At 45.5% G+C, this 14,847-nt stretch overlaps 1 pseudogene; it reads right to left on the reverse strand.

Annotated features, from left to right (window-relative positions):
- Positions 1 to 8,906: 8,906 nt before the first annotated feature.
- LOC142802861 (uncharacterized) lies at positions 8,907 to 10,059 on the reverse strand (annotated as a pseudogene).
- Positions 10,060 to 14,847: the final 4,788 nt, after the last annotated feature.

The following is a 14,847-nucleotide window of genomic DNA, read 5'->3' on the forward strand; positions in this document are numbered from 1 at the left end:
GAAGAGTAGCACTTCCCTACACCGGGGATGCGAAATTGAAATAAACGTGCACAAGCAATCACTCGTTTTTCTTAAAATATAGTGACAAAATTTTAACCATTTGTTTACAGCTGATCATGGCGGTAATTCCACACAATGAGCCGTATTTTCTGGAGTGCGGGAAAGGCATCTCTATGAGGCTTGTACCTCATAGAGATGCCTAAAGAGAGATGCACTTCCGCTAAACAGCATCACCGCTTCAGTACGTAGAAGGTCACTCTAAAGAGCAGTCTTGCGAATCGCCCACGTTCTGTTTCCGTGCGGCAGGTGCGAAAGCCAATGAGGCGTTGCACCATGTTACACACGCCTTGCGCTCCCGAGCACTCGAACATAGTATGTTGTGCCGTCTCACTTTTGCCGCAGTTCGGACAGTGGTGAGCTAAATCAATCGCCCATCGGGCTAAACTCTCACACATAGGCAATGTCCTCAACCATCTTCTCAACCAATATAACTTGCGCACCTTGTCAAACGCGCGATTGCAATGCCATCGTTTCCATTTTTTGTGCAGGATTTTTTTTCTTCCTCCTTGCTCAGAGTGCGACTTGTCAACATTACACTTACTTACTGTGAAGAAACTTCTTCCAGACTGCGTGAGCCTATTGCGTGAGCCTGTTCAACTGTTCTTTTCAAGCCACTAAGAGCTCTGTAAAACTTAGGAAAAATGAAAGCTTCTCTTACTGCACTACTACAGTACATTAAAAGCTTGTACTGATAGTAATTTCTATTATCGAAGAGCTTCTGTGTTGTTTTTGTAGCTACTGCTCTCGTGAACGTTGGTATGTCTGGAAGACCAAGGCCTCAAAGGCTTCTGGGAAGCTGTAAAAAAATTTTTTTAAACCTTTGCGGCTATTCCTTCCCGAAGGTAGGCTCCCACAATGAAGGCGAGGTAGAAGGGCAATGTTGGCCATGTAAAACGCAAAAGCATATGCATGTGTCTTGATGACTATAGATTTTGCCTTTAGTGACAGCTGAAGCTGTGTGGCTGCTGATATTACGCCTGCGGATCTCCTGAGTGCGCCATCATAAGTCCTATTTGAGACACCTTCTTCTTCAAAGCAAACGCCTGACCCCTTAACAGCTTGAATATATTCGACGTCTCTTGGCAACAGTTCTCTGAAGCCCTCGAAGCACAATGCTTTAGATTTGGTTGTATGCTAAGAAAAAATACCAAAATATTAATGGCGTATGCCACAATTATGAAGCTTTCTCTACCTGGCATCGGGAAACTCACTGTGCGCTTGCAGCTCAACACCTTTCTAATGAAAGCCTCTGAAGGCAAATGCTCTGAAGTACTGGAGACTATGAACAGCCCTGCTTCACTCCTTTTTTAATTGGAAAGCTTCTGGTGACTTCATTGCTTAAATATCGACTGCAAATACACTTGTGACTGTGTTCATTGTGTTGTCTTGTTGTTGTTTTTGCATAACAGAATATATAGCTTTGAACTGCGTGAGCCGATTTGAACTAGAGAGCTTCAGTGTTAAAATGGTGTAGTGGAACTGCTGAGCATTTTCTGAAGTTCTTCTTACAACAAGCGGTTGCTGGGTCCACAAAGCCAAATAGAGGCGAAAAAATGAAGCTTCTTGACTGGTTGGGGTACTACCCATGATAATCATGCTCGCTGCAGTGACATGCGTCGCAGCTACCATCGATACTAGTGCCAGAGTTCTCCCTGCTATACTAACAGGAACATATATCGTTTTGTAGAATGACCAGAGTCGATTCGGGCACGTCATTTTCACGTATCTGAATATACCGGTAGCATCACTGCCAGTAATATTCGAGGAGTTTGTTTATAAGGGCGCATAATATATTACCGACACCACTATCTAAGTGTTCAATAGCGAGTATAGTTTTTTTTTTTTTTCATTCAATGCTCCATTAGCCGCACTGCGGCTGTGACATGCATGCGCTTAAAAGGCATACGCTTTCCGCGGTTTTTCAGAAACAAAGTAAATTGATGTTTACCATTCTCCCGTCTACTACGTTCTTCTCCCCCTCTCAAGTAATTACTTTCCACTTTTGTACAAAAAGATATAAACGTCATCGACGGCAGTTGCATTGCGTCAACGGAAGTCGAACCCGTAACCTCTGCGTCCGTGACAACAGATGCCGGGCATGCAAGCTACTGTGCCATGGTCTCTTTTTGTTTCTTATTGACTGCGCCACGCTTTAAAAATACACCTTTGAAATCTTCCACGGTCCTCTCGCAGTGTTCTTGGTAAAGTGCAGTAATAAATCATGAACAGTACATCCGCGACTAGTTGCTTCGGCGCATAGTTTTTAAGCGTCCGTCCCGTTAGGTGCATTTTTAACAGGCGAAGCACAATTTTGTAATACAAAACACCTTACCACAACCCAACCCTAAACACCTTACTCCAAGCCACGGTGTCGCTCAAACCATCCTTCCATATCCAAGAATAGCTCTGCTATACCCATTGACATCACTTTGGTTTAACTCCGCGTTCCCTAGTTAAGCTCATTCCGTGAATAATCGCGGCAGGTCAAAAGGAAGACATGATGGGCGTTATGTTTCGCCCTGTTCGGGCATCCGTGTTCAATAAATTCAACATGCCACGAAAAGGTAGCCCATGTTTGGCATTCTATCAGTCATGCTCTTCTGGCTGTCAAATCGCTTATTCTGGTTGCGCTCTTACCCTTAACTACTACAGCAACCACAAGCATCTTTCACCACACGGGTTTGTTTATTCATTTCTGATTGGTGTTTAACCTTCCTGCCTTTACCCTTTGTCTGCTTCCTTTCAACTGGTGGGCGTTAGTCATCTTAATGGAGATCTATGAGGGAGCGTCAACGTGGATGTATTCGCGTTAGGTGGTGTTAGAACCGTCAAACACAATAGACATGGCATCAACTCTCTTGTATCAATGTACAATAAACAATAAACTACTTCTGTCAGTACACGTTTGACGTTCGAGTTTTACTGTTTTCTATGACGGAGGTAGCAACCACGTTTGTTTTTTTTTTGTTTTTTTCAGGGCGTTTGACTGCTCTATTAACCATGCCACTACCGCACTTGTTCAAGAGAATGTTATCTGCTATATGAACCTGAGCAGACTGTTTCGCGTGCTCTCTGCGACTGTGTCTGAGCTGACTTATACAACCTCCAGTGGTCTACGTTAGAACCAGTGCTCAAGTATATATACGAAATGCACGATTCAGCCTGCATATTAACAGTCTGACAGTGTACGATGGCGAGTTGATGAGATAAAGGCGAAAAGCACCCGCTTCAGGTTGTGCCGACTTCTATCTGTTTTTTTTTTTTTGGGCGTCACTGCCACTTCTTAGTCCCCATTAGATCCAGGCTTTGACCAAGTCCTCTCGTGTGGACCAAATGACAGTAAGAGACGGGGTTTCGATGAATACACCTACAGTGACTTTCTTTTTCTCTACTGTGTAAGAAGTAAAGCTGACTTCACAGTTCTTCGATGGGCTGGTTACGTGAACTACTCTGTTGTAGAGTGTTTCCTTAAACTCTGGGGAAATCAAAGGGAAAGTTATTGGACCACTACACGCAGACAGTAGAGGCACCTATACACTCAAAACTTCTGAATAGCGTCAGTGTAACTTACACAAGCACAAGGCGCAATTTAACTCAGACTTCAATAAAACACTGTCAGCTTCCAATAAACTATAGAGCAAGAATAATTGTTACCTCTAAAGGAGTTGAAGAGAAATATGGTGGCGGGATTTGAGTAGCATAGCGAGTTAGATTACTTATTTGCTTTCTTTAACTCAATATGGCCCTGCTGGAACATCCATTCTTTCTACAAATAGTAAAGGAAAAATGATTGTGCTACGCCTAAAGAAGGCATCAACCTCATTCGCATCCAGTTCGTCAACTATAGGTATTGAAACAGAACTTGAGCCTCCCCGCGATGGTCAAGTCGTTAAGGTACTCGGCTGCTGACCCGCCGGTCACGGGATCGAATCCCGGCTGAGGCGGCTGCATTTACGATGGAGGCGAAAATGCTATCTGCCCATCTGCTCAGATTTTGGCATGCGGTGAAGAACCCCAGGTGGTCGAAATTTCTGGAGTCCTCCACTACGGCGTCTCTCATAACCATATGGTGGTTTTGGGACGATAAACCACACATACCAAACACAACTTGACAAATTCGGCGTAAAACCGGGAACGCTAATCACTGGGGCAGTCAACGAGCTTTTGCCTGGCACTGGCGTCTCCTAATCGCGCACATTGTGACCAAGAAAGCCAACCGGGCAAACACGCCGCTAATTTTTTGCGACAGCAATGTAGCCCTCACTCAAATGGTGCGACAGACAAGGTACCATACACCCTCAGCAGCAACACATTCAAATAACGCATAGTTTGTGTCCTTATCATTTAGCTTTACGCGCCACCATGTGAGGCGCTAGAATGCTCCATCTTCTCAGCCAGTAAAACTTGTGAGCCACTTCGGAAACATTGCTATTCTTGCAGGTCTTCCATGGGTTTGAATCGTTCTACTGAAAAACCTCTATATTGCTAGGAAAAGAAAACACTGTTCGGCATCGGTGTCCCGAATTGTCCCCACTGGCTATGCTGTCAGTTGCGCCTTTCTCAGCTTCGTACCCAAGCACGTGCGCCATTGGCTGAGTTGTGAGTGACGTCGTCCATCCCAACGCAGCCATGGCGTCAGGCACGCACGCGTCAGTTCCTACGGAGAGCTTGTACATGGGTCAACCACGGACAACTCTAGCAGAGCGCCGACATTGAAAACGCGAGAGAGCTCGCATACACCGGGTTGATAGTGTAGTCCGGGCGCAAAAACAGGCATGGGAAGCCGAGTGACGTCAGTGACATCAGTAACTGTACAGCGATGATCCGGCAGCCGTCCAAGCTGAACGAGAACGCAAGCGCCGGTGGCGGGTGGATAGTCCAAACCACGCCGCCGGATTAGCTCAGTATTTTAAACGCATGCAACAACGTAGCGCTGAAGAACCAGCGTTGTGGCATCAACGAGGTGATTGCGGGAGTGCGTTTGCCGAGGCACAACGCGTTTACCCGCTCATTTACACTCCTCCTTGACCGTGACCGTGGGAAGCACAACGTGCGGCATGCGAAATTAACACCGTGGCAAACGCAGGTCAAACGTGTCTCTACCCTCAATAAGAAGCATGAAGATGTAACGAATTTTTGTGAAAGGCTTGAAAGCAGCATCAACATTTCTCCACTGCCAAACACTAGAGCCGCACGTTTTTCCGGTTAACCGTATGTACCCCCGCCGGGGCGTCTGCGCAAACAGGCGCTTGGTGTGTAGCGACACCACGAACCCGAGCTAATGGAGGGTCTGGACCTCTCCTATGCCTTGCCGTGCGTGGTTGAGCCGTGTCCGGAGAAAACAGCGTCCTGGGGGTTGAGCCGACGCTGGGTGATTGGACCTTTAAGGCCCGCCGGCAGAAGCAGCATACCTCTTTGACCCTGGCTTCATGTAGACGGCACCCCTGGGCTGACCCACTCAGGGGAAACCGGCAGTTGCCTTTTCCTATTACTTTCTTTCCCCACATCTTCGTCTTTCTCTCTCTGTTAATCTTTCCTGCCCTCTCTTCTCTTTAATTACTTCTAATTTTCCTGGAGGCAAGTGTTAGCTTGTTGTACAGTATCCAACCTTGGCTCTGCTCTATTGGGTTATAGTAGCTTTGTAAATCTCCATGGCGTCTGCGATACCTGTGGGTTTTTGCAGCGTCTTGTGTTGGACTTGAGGGTGGATGGCTGGCCTTGCTACCAAAAACAAGAATTTTTTATTAGTCCAACCTCTTTCTCACACCTTCCCAATCGTCCTCTCTCTAAAAGAGGGTGCACCGAAGTAAGCTTCCAGTTTCTTGCAAAGAACGCTGAAAAATTCCCACGTTTACACATCATCCGCATTGAATGTCCCGACATTTATTTATTTTTTTATTTATTCATTTTCAAATACTGCAGCCCCGTTATGGGGCTATCGCAGGAGTGGGTACACAGCAAGAAATAATAAAAAGGTACAAAACAAAACAGCTGAATACACAAGTACATTGGCAGATCATAGAAATACAAAAATTTTACAAACAGAGTTATACAAACAATGAAAGGTTTACAGCACACCGTCTTTTAATGCCTTCAAAAATTCATCTTTCTGCAAAGACCGAATGTGACCTGGTATGAGGTTTCACATTTGAATACATCGAGAAAAAAAGGTGTATTTGAAGAAATCAGTACGAGGATGAAACACAGATACATTAAGCGCGTGGCTGTTTCTGGTGGATGATGGTTTGGCAGGTGTTATGTAGTTGTTGTGTGGTGAATATTGCGGTGAATTAAATAAAGAGTGAAAAAGTTTCAGAGACTCGATGTCTCGTCTTTTAGAAAGTGATGATAGACCAAGCTGCGCTAGATGGCATGATGGTGAAAAATTACGATCATAGCGTCTGTAAATGAATCGAATAGCTTTTTTCTGGATGGATTCAACGCGTTTTATGTCAGTGATTTTATAAGGGTACCATACAGTGGCTCCACACTCAAGGATCGGTCGTACGAGGGTTTTGTATGTAAGCAGTTTTGTTTCCCTTGGGGATAAACGTAGTGAGCGGTTAAGGTATCCAAGTTTCTTCAGAGCCTTGTTGCATGTTGTATCGATTTGACTAGACGAAGATAAGTTAGTAGGGAAAAGGAGAGCAAGGTACTTATATTGTGAGACACGCTGCACTACATAGTTATTGAAAGAATAATCAAACACAGATGGGGTTTTCTGTCTACTGAAACACATAGCAGCTGTCTTTGGAAAGTTAATGCTCATCTGCCAATTTTGGCACCACCTGCAAAAGTTTAAGAACGAGGTATGGAGTGTATGATGATCATCAGGTGAATTTATTACGTGATATAAAACGCAGTCGTCAGCATAAAGACGAATTTTAGTGGAAACTGTGTCGGGTAGGTCATTTATGAATAACAGAAAAAGTAATGGCCCTAGCACGGATCCCTGGGGCACTCCGGAAGGTACACGTGCTTTAGATGAATGGAAGGTGTTAAATGATACGAATTGGCTACGACTTGAAAGGAAACTCCTAATCCACTGAACAAGCGATTGGTTTTTAGTAAGAGATTGAGTTTATATAGAAGTTTTGAATGAATGACATTATCGAAGGCTTTAGCAAAGTTTATGAATAATGCGTCCACCTGAAGACCTAAGTCAAGAGCTATAGATATGTCATGAGTGAATTCTGTCAGCTGAGTTGTGGTACTAAATCCACGCCGGAAACCACGTTGTGTATTGGACAGAATATTGTTAGTTTCGAGAAAATTTATGATGTGTTTGAAGACAATATGTTCCAGTAGTTTGCATGAGTGAGAGGTTAATGATATAGGCCTGTAATTTAATACAGATTGCCTACTACCTGATTTGTGGAGTGGAAGGACTTGTGAAATTTTCCACAATGATGGAACAGTTGATGTTCATAATGATTTGTTCAAAATTACTGACAGATATTGGCTTATCCATAGAGAATAGCGATGAAGAAAAATATTATTAACATTGTCTGGGCTAGACGACGTTTTTGAATCAACATTTAAAATCAAATTTAAAACACCTTCTGTAGACACAGAGACATCATCAATAGAAACAAGCGAGGCATGAAGTGGAGTGCAAGAAGAAATTTCGTGATTATCCTGAGCAAAGACAGACGTAAAGTATTCGTTAAGTGCATTGGCAATGACCTGCGGCTGGCTAGTAGGAGTTTCATTAAGGACGAATGTACTAGTAGAGCATTCCTTTGGCGAGATTGAGCTCCAAAATTTTCGGGAATAATTCTTAACCATATTTGGCAAGGTAAACGAGAAAAAGAAGTCTTTAGCAGCATTTATTTTTCTACGAAGTTCCTCCTTCACTGTATTGAATTCAGCTCTACGCAGGGCATTGCCATTACGACTTGCATGCCTTAGTCTTGATAGTCGACGCTTTAAATGCAGTATTTCTCTCGTTATCCATGGAACTTCAATATTTTCTTTTTAGTTTTTAGTGGTACATGTGTTTCAATACATTCTATAACAAGGTTTTCAAAATAAGACACCAAACTGTTGACATCACCAGTATAGCTAAGTTCTTTAAAAATGTCAAACTTGCTGCTTAAGGTGTCAATTATAGACACATCGTCAGCCAGGCTATAATCGCGAAAAGTTGTATATTCATAACGGCGTTTCGGAACTGTGCAATTAAGAGAGATTAGTACACCTTTATGATCAGAAATACCATTAATGACCTGAGCTGTAAACCCCCTTGTATACAGTAAAGCACTGAGAAAAACGCAGTCCAGTATAACATTGTCCCTTGGGGCATCAGTGACAACTTGTTTAAGACCTAACTTTAGTGAGAAATTAATCACCTTTCTACAAATTGATGAATCGGTGCCCAAAGTGGAGAGCGATGGCCATGAAATGCCAGGCACATTAAAGTCTCCCATGCAAATTAGGTTACCTGAAGAAAAGCCTTTTTGTTGTATAAAACTACTGAGTACTGTGAACTGATCTAGTGATGAACCTGGGGGACGATAAAATACACCGACAATTATAGGAGAGTTCGCGATATGAACCTTGCACCAGACTGTTTCAATATCTGCAGGTGACTTTAATACAGAGAAACTTAAATCAGACCTCAAGAAGATGGCGACGCCACCACCTCGGCCATGCAATCGATCAGTACGAACAACATTAAACCCTGGTGGAGTAATTTCAGAATCATGTATGTCGCCATGAAGCCAGGTTTCCGTGACGCCAACAATGTGCGGACAATAGGTAGCAAGCAAATGTACAAAATCAGAAAATTTATTAGTGAGACTTCTGGCATTTATATTGAGAATACACACCTTATCATGATTCGATCATTTCGTAAGAGTGGGGCGTTTAGAAGACTGTTTGGTGGATTTTACTAATGAGTTGGAAATACAATCCCAGTCATACCGCGCATTATCTATATATACATGATCGTACCTTAATTGCACAGTGAAACCGTCATTCCTAAAGGATGCAGTGGCGTCCCATAGTTTTTGGCGAATAATCCGTATGTGTTCAGAGAAGTCCTCCGTTATACGCATGTTAGAACCCTTCAGCTTAAACCCATTCTTCAGCACCTTAATCTTTTCGCGGAAGTCAAGAAGTTTAAGAATGACCAGGCGAGGTTTACTACCAAAGTATCTACCGATCCTGTGGAATCGTTCGATCTGCGGAAATTCAACTTTAAGTATGTCTGAAAAAAACTTCGACAGACTGGCCTTTAAAGAATCACTATTTTCATCTTCCGATTCCTCCAGACCGTATATGAATGTTGTTTCTGCGCGAGCGATTTTCTAAATCATCATTTCGAGAAGAAAGCTTGTTGACTGTAGAAGACAGCTTTTCAATTTGGCAACGCAGTTCGTCGTAGAATGCAGCATTGTGAGAAGGTGGAGTCTTCTCTAGAATAGTTAAGCGCGTTTCGATAGCCTCAAACCGGGAGTTGACAGAGTTACGCAATTCCGCGACATCTTGTTCTATTTTCTTCTGGCCAGATAAAGTTTGAGAAAACATTTCTGAAACAGACCATTCATTGTCGGCATCAGAACTTGATGGATTATTAGAATCCGTTCAAGTAAGAGAACCTGTGCGCGATGTAAGGCCTGAGTTAGCCAAATTAGCACGAGTTAGCCTTTGCGGAGGTCCCGGGTTTAACTCCACATCGCCGCTTAGTAACAGACTACACAGGCCATGTACAATATCAGCATATGATGAAGTAAGCATAAGTGAGCAAATGTGGGGGCAAGGTACCAGTAGCAAAAATCGATCGTCAGAACGAAGGCAATAGGCATTGCTTAGGTAACGTACCTGCACAAGGAACATACAGCAATTAGGCATTGTGCTGGTGCTGCTGTCACCTTCCCCACTGATGCGATGCAGTTGCGGCGGCGCTTTTATATCCTTGACCACCGACGTCACATCGGTGGGTGTTTTCAGAAGTACGCTGTCATGGATGATGTCATCGAAGAAGGTTGCCGGCATGCTGACGAACGAACCATGGCTTTGCTCCGAGAGAAGGACCGGGCAGTCGGCACCAAGGAGGTTATACTAAACTTTCTGGAGTGGCGGAGGGGCTCCGCGGCTGACGCCACGCGCCGCCATATTGCTCAGGGCAGAAAGCGGTCGAACGCATTGTAACGCGTGCATGTGCGTGCGGCCTCTCCGTTGTTTTTCTTGAGTGCGGTGCCTCTAATCGAATGAGGCCGCTGTGGCAGACGACTGTGACCTCTTCTGAAGACGATGGTGGGCCTTGCGCAGCATTTGGCTGCGCAAATCGCGTGAAGCAAACACCGGGGATAACTTTTCACGTGTAAGTAGCGTGCTTTGCTCGCTCGCTTTCCCTCGCATATTTTTGCGATTACGAATGCATTCGCGCGTACGAGCATTTCCCATTTACGTCCGGGTGCCATGGAGACACTGTGAAACATTTTTGTGCTTTGCAGGTTTCCCAAAGACTGCGAATTGCGCAGTGCATGGGAGCGCGCTGTGAGGCGAGAAGGTTGGACTCCGAAGAAGAATGACGTCTTGTGTTCAACGCACTTTGAAGCAGACTGCTTCGATAGAACAGGGCAAACAACGAGACTACGAGCTGGTAGCATCCCTACCAAGTTTGCAGCGTTTCCAGCGCACCTACAAAAGCCAGTGAGTACGCTTCGTGAGCTCTTCGTTTACCAAATGTAGTTATTGTAGCGTTAGCTCCGCATCTCTGGGATTTTCAGTTTCTAATATTTACTTGCGCATTCGCTCTAAATGCCTAAATTTCTGACGCTGTCGCGTTATTCCTCTTTTTGCGTAGGAGAAGAGAAAACGAGCTCCTCCAAAAAGTCGGGAGATGCCTTCGCCTCAGGAGCCTGTTTTGGATGAAGCTGCCGAAGTCTCCCCCCTGCAAACTTCCCCCCCGAAGGAGTGGTACAAGCAGAAAGTGCATGAATCGGCGAAAGAGGTACAGCAGCTGAAAAAGAAGGTCAAGACGTTGCACCAGAAGAAACGGAGACTTTCAAAACGCATTGATGCTTCTCAGGATTTGATTGAGCAGCTAAAGGAGCAGAACCTTTTGTCGGAAAAAGGGTTGGAGGTTTTCCAAGCGTCATTTTCTCCGGATATCCAGCAGCTTCTCAAGAGAACTCATGAAAAGACGAACAAATACCCCCCAGAATTAAGAGCATTTGCACTGACGCTTCACTATTATTCGCCAAGGGCTTATGATTATGTGCGAGCTAAGTTTAACAATGCTTTGCCAAACCAGCGAACTCTTCGCGAATGGTACAAGGCAGTGAATGGTGATCCTGGCTTCACCTCAGAATCATTCGAGTTTATCAAGAACATAGTGCAAGGAAGAGATGAGCCACTGGTCGCTGCCATAATGGTTGACGACATGTCTATTAAAAAACATGTCCAACTTGTGGGCAACAAAGTTTTCGGATATGTCGACTTGGGCATGGAAATGCCAGATGACAGCCTCCCAGAAGCAACGAATGCCTGTGTTTTCATGCTGGTGGCACTCAATATGAGGCTGAAGGTGCCCCTTGGGTATTTTTTCATTGATTCTCTCTCTGGTTCTGAAAGAGCGCAGCTAACGAAAGAGTGTATCTCGCGCGTGACTTCAGCAGGTGTCATAGCAGCATCACTGACTTTTGATGGAGCGGCCTCGAACTTTTCAATGGCCAGTTTTCTTGGTGCTGATCTCCGCTGTCGTTCTCCGGGATTTAACACCTCATTCCAGTGCTTAGAAGATTGCCCAAACAAAGTATTTGTGATTCTAGATGCCTGCCACATGATCAAGCTTGTGCGTAACTGCTTGGGATCAGTAAACCACCTCACTGATATTCAAGGGCGCAAAGTGAAGTGGTCATACATTGAAGCTCTTGAGGCCTTGCAACAAAAAGAGGGCTTGCACCTTGGAAACAAGCTGACGAAAGTTCATCTGGAGTGGGCAAAGCAAAAAATGAAGGTTCGACTGGCTGTGCAGACCCTTAGCTCATCTGTTGCTGATGCACTGGACTTCTGCGAGTATAAACTGAAGCTTCCCCAGTTTCAAGGTGCCCACGCAACAGCGGAGTTCATTCGAATCTTTGATCGCCTCTTCGATATTCTCAACTCGAGGAACCCTCTGGCGCGATCATTCAAAGCCCCACTGCGGCAGCAGAATGCAGCTTCTTGGAAATCGTTCTTCCACGAAGCCGAGGAGTATATTAGGGGGCTGAAGGATGCAAGTGGGCGACCAGTGATAGATGGACTGAAAAAAACTGGGTTTGTTGGCCTCATCATTTGCATTCGAAGTGTCACTGCCCTTTTCGATGCCCTTGTGGCCACGAAAATTTTGAAGTATCTGTTGACGCACAAGATGTCGCAAGACCATTTGGAAACGTTTTTTGGTTGTGTGGGGGGAAAGGGGGGATACAACAACAACCCCACAGCCTGCCAGTTCAGAGCCGCCTATAAGCGCCTCCTCTTCCACACAGAGGTAACATCGTCTGACGCTGGGAACTGCTGCCGAGATGTGGTGTCTATCCTGAACATGTCCAGTGCTGTCAGCCTTGCCGAGTCACCAACAGCAGTTACGTCACACAGGAGGTCGTCGCTTCTGGAGCCTGTGGATGATGAACATGACTACACTCATCGTGTGGATCTCCCCCAGAGCCTTTCAGCGGTGACGAGTGCTGTTGTGCCGTATATAGCGGGATTTGTGGCTCGCAAGGTGCGGTCTGTCACGAATTGTGAGGAGTGCTGTGCTGCGCTGGAATCAAGCGAAGAACCAGACCTTGTCAGAGCAAAAAACAGAGGTGGACTTGTCGCACCATCCAAGGACGTCTTAGAGATCTGCAGTATTGCAGAAAAGGGACTGCGAGTACTACAGCATGAATGCAAGAATTTGAAATCCCTTAATACTAGCTCAGATAGCCTTTTGGTACATGTGATGACTGCAGTGTTTGAAAAAGCATTGTTCGCGCAGCTGGAGCCTCACCTGCTGGACTGTGACCCCCTTGATAACCATATATATAGCTTATCAAAGAAAATTGCCAGCGTGTACATCAGAACAAGACTTCATCACATTTCTAGGAGAATGAACCAGGAGAACTGTAACAAAAACGTGCGCACACTCCTAACAAGATAGATTATTTTCAAAAATCTCTAAGTGCGAGAACTTGATTGATGTGTTTTTCTATTTAATTTAGCTCACTGTTAGTGTTTGATGCATTTGTTCTTTTAGTCAGAATTTTAATTTTTTGCTGGAAGATTTAACGTTTGGTTTAGTCAAATGCATCTGGTGCTGAATGTGACTAACTGTAGGGTTTAACGGGCCGACGCATTGCAGGCAATGAGCCTTGCCGTAGTGGAGGGCTCCGGATTAATTTTCACCATCTGGGGATCATTAACCTGCGCCGAAATCTCGTTTTCGCTTTTCGCCTCCATTAGAAAAGTGGCCGCCGCGGCCGGTAACCGTGGTGCTGAATGTGGACAAGTGAATAAATATGGTTGTACCGTGAACCTTCAGTTTCCTTTATTGCGTTATTGGTTTCATATTTTTGTTTTCGTCTCCAGCTAGCATTCTACAACTTCTCCCGCTCTTAAATTTTATTTTCGTTGCATCTTCTCGAGCGGTACTTCTGCCGTGAGACAACAGTGTAAACATATAATACAAACTGATATCCTATCGCATCATCTTTAACTCTCAGTGTAAGTGTCAAGAAAAAAATAAATAGGATGTATATTAGTCGTTTCAAAGTTCCCTCGCGTCCTAAGAAAAATAAAGCGGCCCTTTCATTGCTATTACAGAAGGCACGGCTGCAAGCGTACGGGGCACAACGGCGGCACAAGGCAGTCGCCGCCTCCTTCTGCCCTGAGCAATATGGCCGCCGACGGGTTTCCGCGGCTTCACTCCGATACATGGGCGGGTATGCGGGACCGCCACTCCAGAAGTTCTAAGTATAACCTCCTTGGTCGGCACGCACGAAAGCCGAAACTTGCGCGTGTCGATCAGCAACCGGTGAAACATCAAAAACCGTCGAAGATGTGGCTACCAAGGGAGCTGCCAGGCCAGCGCAAAACTGCACAAGGAACAGACAGCGATTAAGCATTGTGCTGGTGCTACTGTCACCTTCCCCACTGATGCGATGCAGTTGCGGCGGCGCTTTTATATCCTTGACCACCGACGCCACATCGGTGGGTGTTTTCAGAAGTACGCTGTCATGGATGATGTCATCGAAGAAGGTTGCCGGCATGCTGACGAACGAACCATGGCTTTGCTCCGAGAGAAGGACCGGGCAGTCGGCACGCACGAAAGCCGAAACTTGCGCGTGTCGATCAGCAACCGGTGAAACATCAAAAACCGTCGAAGATGTGGCTACCACGGGAGCTGCCAGGCCAGCGCAAAACTGCACAAGGAACAGACAGCAATTAAGCATTGTGCTGGTGCTACTGTCACCTTCCCCACTGATGCGATGCAGTTGCGGTGGCGCTTTTATATCCTTGACCACCGACGTCACATCGGTGGGTGTTTTCAGAAGTACGCTGTCATGGATGATGTCATCGAAGAAGGTTGCCGGCATGCTGACGAACGAACCATGGCTTTGCTCCGAGAGAAGGACCGGGCAGTCGGCACGCACGAAAGCCGAAACTTGCGCGTGTCGATCAGCAACCGGTGAAACATCAAAAACCGTCGAAGATGTGGCTACCACGGGAGCTGCCAGGCCAGCGCAAAACTGCACAAGGAACAGACAGCAATTAAGCATTGTGCTGGTGCTACTGTCACCTTCCCCACTGATGCGA

The sequence above is a fragment of the Rhipicephalus microplus genome, chromosome 3 (genome assembly GCF_043290135.1).
Source record: "Rhipicephalus microplus isolate Deutch F79 chromosome 3, USDA_Rmic, whole genome shotgun sequence".
NCBI classification, from domain to species: domain Eukaryota; kingdom Metazoa; phylum Arthropoda; class Arachnida; order Ixodida; family Ixodidae; genus Rhipicephalus; species Rhipicephalus microplus.